We start from the raw sequence: 7,500 nt of genomic DNA, 5'->3' as shown, positions 1-7,500 counted from the left end.
ATTTCCCCTTCGCCCGCCCCCTTCTCCCCCCCCTCCCCCTGCCCTTCCCTTCCCTCCCATTCCCCATCCTTTCAATCATGCCTCCCTTCCCCTCGCCTCTCCCCCCCATCCCCTCACCCCCCCCTCCCCGTCCCTGTCCCCTCGCCTTCTCCATCCCTCCCTCTACCCACCCCCTCCCCATCCTTTCTTCTACCCCTCCCCTTCAACCCCCCCTTTCCCCATCCCTTTCTCTACCCACCATCACAACCCCTCCCCCACCCCTCCCTCTCTTCATCCCCTCCCCCCCCTCCCTTACCCCAAACGTTCCAACTTCCCCTTCTCCTCCTACACCAATTTACCCTCCCCCCCTCCCACCCACTCCCCCTGCCCCGCCCCCCCTCCCCCTCCAGGGCCATCGACCTCCCGTGAATATCAGCGGCGGCCAAATTTAGCCCTGATTGCGGGTCACGTCAGGAGGTCGTCTCAGGTCGCCTCAGGTCGTCCCGAGAGAAGACTGTGGACATGTGGAGACTCGTGACGCGACTACGACATGCTCATGACAAGGCCTGGTCATGAAGTCCTCCTTTCCTCCAATCTCTTCCTTGTTCCTCCCCTTTTTCTTTTCTTTTGTCTTTTTTTTCAACTCCTTCTCTTTCATTCTTTTTCTTCACATTTCGTTCTTTTCTTTTCTTTTTTCTCTTCCCTCTTCCCATCTCTCCTTCTCTGTCTCTCCTCTCTCTTTCCTCCCTTCTCTTCCTTCCTCATCTTCTCTCTCTTTCCTTCATCCTTCCTCCTTTTCTCTCTTTCCTTCCTCCCTCCCTCTTCTCTCTCCTTCCTCCTCTCCTCTTCCCTTCTGCTTCTCCCTTCCTTCTCCCCCTCCCGTTCTCCCCTTTAATTTGGTTGGCATAAAAGTTTGGCTTCAGTTGTGGTTCGTTTCATGTCGTGTGTGTGTGTGTGTGTGTGTGTGTGTGTGTTGGTGTGGTGTGTGTGTTGTGTGTGTGTGTGTGTGTGTGTGTGTGGTGTGTGGTGTGTGTATGTATGTATGTATGTAGTGTGTTGTGTGTGTGTGTGTGTGTGTGTGTGTGTGGTGTTGTGGTGTGTGCGTGTGTGTGTGTGTGTATGTGTTCCCAATCCTTCTCCTCACCATCAAAGGACGCAAGAGAGGTCTCGAGAAATCATGAGTGAAAGCGTGAGAGGATGTGAGTGAATGAGTGAATCAACGCGTGAGTCAGTCCCACAGCGAACGCATTAATACTTACACATTTGCAGTGGAATCCAAACATGCACTCCCAAAACACAAGGGAATTCCCCCCTCCCCCCTCCTCCCCCTCCCCGATGCACACAAAAGCACAGTACTTTATTCCCACTGAGTGCTTATACTCCGACGCCAGTTTCCCTGCTGTTGCAAATCCCTTGCAACATTGCATATCCAATCATCATTATCCAAGAGAAACGGCAACATTGAAACGAACGAACAGAGTCCCCTATCTATCGAACGATTTCATATACTATCGACCCGACTGAACGAACCTCTTTGAAAAAAACGAAAACAAAAATCAACGAAAAAATATAAAAAAACGGCACAGCGACCGGTCACATTTCACTACTCAAACAAACAAGAACAAAAAACAACCCTAGTACCATTGCACGGACAAAAACACACCAGCAAATACACCGACCTTGTTTTTACTCGATCCCCAACGGTACATGACGGGAGGGTAAGGACTGCTGTCTGTGTCTAAGGGAAAGAGACCCGCTGAGCCTGTCTCCAAGTGGCTCAGGCTAGTGGGCAGGGATGGGCAGCAGGCAGGCGTGTACGTGTGTTTGTAGGGAGGAGGGAGGTTGTGTGTGCGTGTGGGTAAGGTGGGGGGAGGGTGGGGTAAGATGGGGGTAGGTGAGGGTTTTGTGTGTGTGTGGTGTGTGTGTGTGTGTGTGTGTGTAATGTGTGTGTGTGTATGTGTGTGTGTGTTGTGTGTTGTGTGTGTGTGTGTGTGTGGTGTGTGTGTGGTGTGGTGTGTGTGTGTGTGTGGTGTGTGTGTGTTGGCGTGTGTGTGTGTGTGTGTGTGTGTGTGTGTGGTGTGTGTGTGTGTGTGTGTGTTGTGTGTTGTGTGTGTGGTGTGTGCGTGTGTGTGTGTGTGTGTGTGTGTGTGTGCACGTATATTGTGCGTACACAGCTGAATGTGTATTACTGCATATACTATGTATTTATACGAGTCTATGCTGCACAGACTTAGGTACGAGTAGATGTAATAACAATGTAGCTTTAAGCAAATATATTAACAAATTCATTTACACTCACTACAGCACACACAGGCACTGGCACACACACATACACATACCACACACACACACCACACACACACACACACGCGCGCGCGCACACACACTCACACACACACACACACACGCGCGCGCACACACACACTCACACACACATACACACACGCACACACACATACACATACACATACACACACACACACAAATCGTCACTCAAAAAGAAAAAATATATACATATATAATATACACAAAGAACAAAAGGCGACTATATATTATCTACGACACAAAACAGTACACAACTATAAAGCAAAACAAAATGAGAGAATACAACTGGTGTTTGTGTGTGAGTGTGTGGGGGGGGGGGGGTGTTACTAGAGCCCACACGAAGCCTTAATGCATGTGGCACCTTTAATTTAATTTATACGTGTGAGAGAAGATGCACAGTGCCCCCCTCCCCCCTCCCCCCATCTCCCCTCCTCCCTCCTTACGAATCCCCCCCCCCCCCCCTTACTCACTCCTGTCTCCAGGGGTTGTGGTTAAGGACATTTAGGAATAATAGTGAAGGTGATGATAATGATAAGGATGATGATGATGATAATAATAATAATAATAATAATAACTGTGTGTATTCACTCGTACCTATATATGTACATACTTCAACATAATACTCATATCAAGACACTAATAAGAAAATACAAAAAAAGAAAGAAAAGACAATAATACAACAATAAAAAGAAATAATAATAATAATTACATCTCGAAACAAGCAAAGGAAGAGAGGAAAGTCTCCTTCAAGCAAACAAACAGAACACCTTGAACGTCGCCAAGGCTTCTTGACATCATCGAAAGATATATATAAAATACAATAGTCACAAGAGCTCATAAATAATAAGCAACTTATTGTCTAGGGAGCGGGGTTTCTCACGTCATATGTAGTCGTGCGTTCTCGATGTGTACACTGAGGACACTGCGCAGAAAACGTTCGGATCGGGAAACGGTGCTGAATGTGTCAATTAAAGACTAGAATTATAGAGTTTGTTTATCTTTGTGTGAGTGTCTTTGTCTCTCTCTCTCTCGCTCTCGTTCTGTCTGTCTATCTGTCTGTCTCTCTTCTATCTCTGTTTCTTTGTCTGTCCCTGTCTGTCTGGGTGTCTGTCTCTGTCTCTCTCTCTCTCTCTCTCTCTCTCTCTCTCTCTCTCTCTCTCTCTTCTCTCTCTTTCTTTCTTTCTTTCTTTCTCTCTCTCTCTCCCCTCTCCTCTCTCTCTCACTCTCTCCTCTCTCTTCTCTCTCTCTCTCTCCCCTCTCTCTCTCTCTCTCTCTCTCTCTCTCTCCCTCTCTCTTTCTGTGCAAATTAAACATATTCCAAAGAACATGTATGTTCAAGAGACCGCTGACTGTGTAAATTGGAGAGACAGATGCGCGTGCATATTCAGGACACTTTGCAGAGAATATACACACATTCAGAAAATGTTGTATAATGTGTCGATCTGAGGTCTTTGTAGACTGTAGACTAGGGAAACTGTGTAGATTGAGGCAGAACGTATAGTTAATTAAAGTTCCTGCATTGATTGAAGCCAGTTTAAAGAGTGAGTTGAAAATACGTATATTCTGTAACAGAGGCTATGTAGATTGTATATAAAGTTTAAATCGTGTAGTAAAGGCATATCAGATCGCACACAGAGCCCCAGCTGCGTCGAACGAGAAATTTCGGCGCAATATTGAGTATATCCTATGAACTGAAAGCATAGACTTGGTGTCCTTTACCTTCATAATCTATGTTTCTCCCGACTCCAATTTGTATTCTTTATATTCCCTCTTTCATCCATCCAACCTCACCTCCTTCTCACCTTCCCTTTTTTCTATCTTCCTTTTCCTCTCCCTCCTCTTCTTCCTTTCCTTCTCTTCTCTCCTTCATCCACCCATCTCACCTTCTCCTCTCCTTCCTTCTTATTTTCTATCGTCCTCCTCCTATCTCTCCTTCATTCCCTTCTCTACCCCTCCCTTCTCCCTCCGTCCCCATCCCCCCTCTCCTACATACTCACAAACAACTGCAAACTTACATATCTACTTTTTACTACAGTTCTTTGCATCTAAAGGTTAAGATACAGTTATAAGCATCCATACAACGACACACGGTAAAGTAACCCGCGCTCAGTCGGTCGCAAAAACTGGTTCTCGCGGAAGTAAACTTGAAGAAGGGAATTCAGATTTGCTTTACATCCAGGCGGGGGGCGTGTCAGGGGCAGTGGTTGGAGGGCGGTCAGGGAGCGTGCTCTCGCTCACTCTTTCTTAATGTCTGTTTCTGTCTGCATGTCTGGTTTTCTGTGTGGTTCTCTGGTTCTGTTTTTGTCTTTGTGTTTCTGTCTGTCTCAATTTCTCTCTTCTTCTTCTCTCTGTCTGTTAGTCTGTCTCTGGCTCTGTCTGTCTGTTTGTCTTTCACTCTCTCTCTCTCTCCTTCTATCTCAATCTGTTTTCTTTCCGTCCTCTCTTCTTCTGTCTGCCTCTCCCCTTTCATTGTTTGCCCCATTGCTTTCTCTTTCTTCACCTCCCCACCCTCGCCTCCCTCTCCCTCCTGTATTGTCCGAAACGCCTTCATATTTTCTTTTATGCTCTCTCTCTCTCTCCCTCTCCCTCTCCCTCTCCCTCTCCCTCTCCCTCTTCCTCTTCCCTCTCTCTCTCCTTCTCTCTCTCTCTCTCTCTCTCTCTCTCTCTCTCTCTCTCTCTCTCTCTCTCTCTCCCTATCTCTCTCTCTCTCTCTCTATCTATCCTCCTCCCTCCATCTCCCACCCTCTTTCCCTCCATCTCCCACCCTCTTTCCCTCCATCTCCCACCCTCTTTCCCTCCATCTCCCACCCTCTCCCTCCCTCCCTCTCCCTCCCTTCCTCACTCCTCCCCTCTACGTCCCCCCCCCCCCCCCCCCCCCTTTCCGTCGACGCCTGGTCCGACAGGTAATAATGACATCTCAGGAGTTTCGGTCACCCAGGACAGGTAATACGGATCCGGTTTACATTATGCACGGCGTGGGTATCGTAAATAGGGGGTAGGAGGAGTAGGAGTCTGGTAGGGGTGGGGGGAATAGGAGGAAGGGACCTGGGGTAGGGGAGAGGAGGGTACGAGAGGAAGTGTAATGAATAGGGAGGAGGAGGAAAGGAGGAGAAACCATAGGGTGAAGCGGGTACAGTGAGGGAGAGGAGGAGATAAAGATAGAAACAAAAAAAACAAAGAAAAGAATAAGGAAGCGAATACAGGGTTCAGTGAAAACACTGCATAGGAGAATAAAGGAAGAGGAGGGAGAATAGGAGGAGGAGTGAGAATAGGAAGAGGAGGGAGAATAGGAAGAGGAGGGAGAATAGGAAGAGACTAGGGTGAAGATAGGGAAAGGGATAGGGGGTGGGGTACATGTCACACTATCTGACATGCTCTGAAGTCTGTCAGAACGATGGTTAGTATGGTAATGGTAATAATTGGAACATCGTATTTTAATTATCTATATGGTAAACGATATATCTTTAAGCATATGAGAGAGAGAGAGAGAGAGAGAGAGAGAGAGAGAGAGAGAGAGAGAGAGAGAGAGAGAGAGAGAGAGAGAGAGAGAGAGAGAGAGACAGAGATAAACAGAGAGAGACCGTGAGAGAGACAGAGAGAGCCACAGAGAGAAAGAGAGAGAGAGGAAGAAAGAGAAAGAGAGAGAGAAAGAAAGTAAGAAAGAAAGACAGAGAGACAGATTACATCTCTTCCCTCTAAACGCTAAAACACAGCCTCCATCTCCAGCAACATCACCATTACCACATCTACGGCAGCAAAGGCCAGTCCCAGAGTAAATATCTATTCTCGATTTATTTTCCGAACGTGACCTTCCCCCTTTTCGACCTATTTGGGAGCCTAGTGACCCCGCCTCCCCCCTTTTCCCCTCGCCCCCCCCACCCCCTTTTTCTCTCTCTCTCCTTTCTCGTCTTCCTCGAGGCGTGAAATCGCTCGCAATCTCTCCTCTTCCTCTTCACTTCCCCTAATTTCGAGATATGCTCTTTGAAGTTTATCTATGGTGTCTCTTCGTCTGTCTGTCTGTCTGTCTGTCTGTCTGTCTGTCTGTCTGTCTGTCTGTCTGTCTGTCTGTCTGTCTGTCTGTCTGTCTGTCGTCAGTCTGTCTGTCTGTCTGTCTGCCTGTCTGTCTGTCTCTCTCTCTTTCTTATTTAGATGTAAACAAATATAATGAGGAGATATGAGTATGAAAAAATAGTAATACATATATAAATATAAATATAATAATAAACAAATAAATATAGCAGGGAGATTTATGCATGCAATAAACACTTGCAATAAACAGGAATCTCTAAGTTGCCTAATAATAAACAACGATATTTCCTTAACGTACATTGTAAACCTGAGTGAAATGTGGCCAATAATATGCCTTTTGTTAATGGCAGAAGTTTGATACTAAAACTTTCCGCGGTGTTTTCGTTGCCTTTGCAATATTATAGCAACAATATTAAGTTCCTCATGTGCAACAACATAGGCATGCAGCTGGACCACCTTTTTCGCTGGGAAATTGTGCTTCGAGCTTTTTCACTAAAATCTTTCGTATACTTGAGAGAGAGAGAGAGAGAGAGAGAGAGAGAGAGAGAGAGAGAGAGAGAGAGAGAGAGAGAGAGAGAGAGAGAGAGAGAGAGAGCGAGAGAGGAGAAGAGAAATCGACCAATTGACTGACTGACTGACTGACAGACAAATCTCGAACCGATATATTATCTTCACCTATCGTGATGACGGTTAATTTCGCCTCGCAGGTATATTAACACCTGCTCCCTCGTCCTTCCTCGAAAACTTGTGAAGGATATCTCATTCCACTCTTATCATCGGTTATCTGAGGCTCACTTGACCGAAATGGAGCTTTCCAAACGCCTTCCAGAGTGTTGCGACGCCGGTTTCGAAGCTCCGAACGGATGTGCGAATAACTGCGGTGCGAACTGCAGCTGCAGCTGAGTGAAGTAATTCGACCCTCCGGTGAATCCGCGGAATTTATATCACCAAGAAAGATGCCGAATGGGTATTTAATTTCCCCCCAAAACACGCAGTTAACGATTATCTCTCTTAATTTGATTAGATTAACGAATGGGTTCTAAGCGAGTCACGGTTATGTTCCCGGGATCACGCACAAGGGTTGGGGGAGGCGGGGGGGAGAGGAGAGGTGGGGGGGAGGGGTCTTTCACACCTCACTTGTCCGCCTTTCCACTTGGAGGAAGATTG

The sequence above is a fragment of the Penaeus chinensis genome, chromosome 27 (genome assembly GCF_019202785.1).
Source record: "Penaeus chinensis breed Huanghai No. 1 chromosome 27, ASM1920278v2, whole genome shotgun sequence".
Taxonomy (NCBI): domain Eukaryota; kingdom Metazoa; phylum Arthropoda; class Malacostraca; order Decapoda; family Penaeidae; genus Penaeus; species Penaeus chinensis.
This window is presented reverse-complemented; position numbering follows the sequence as displayed.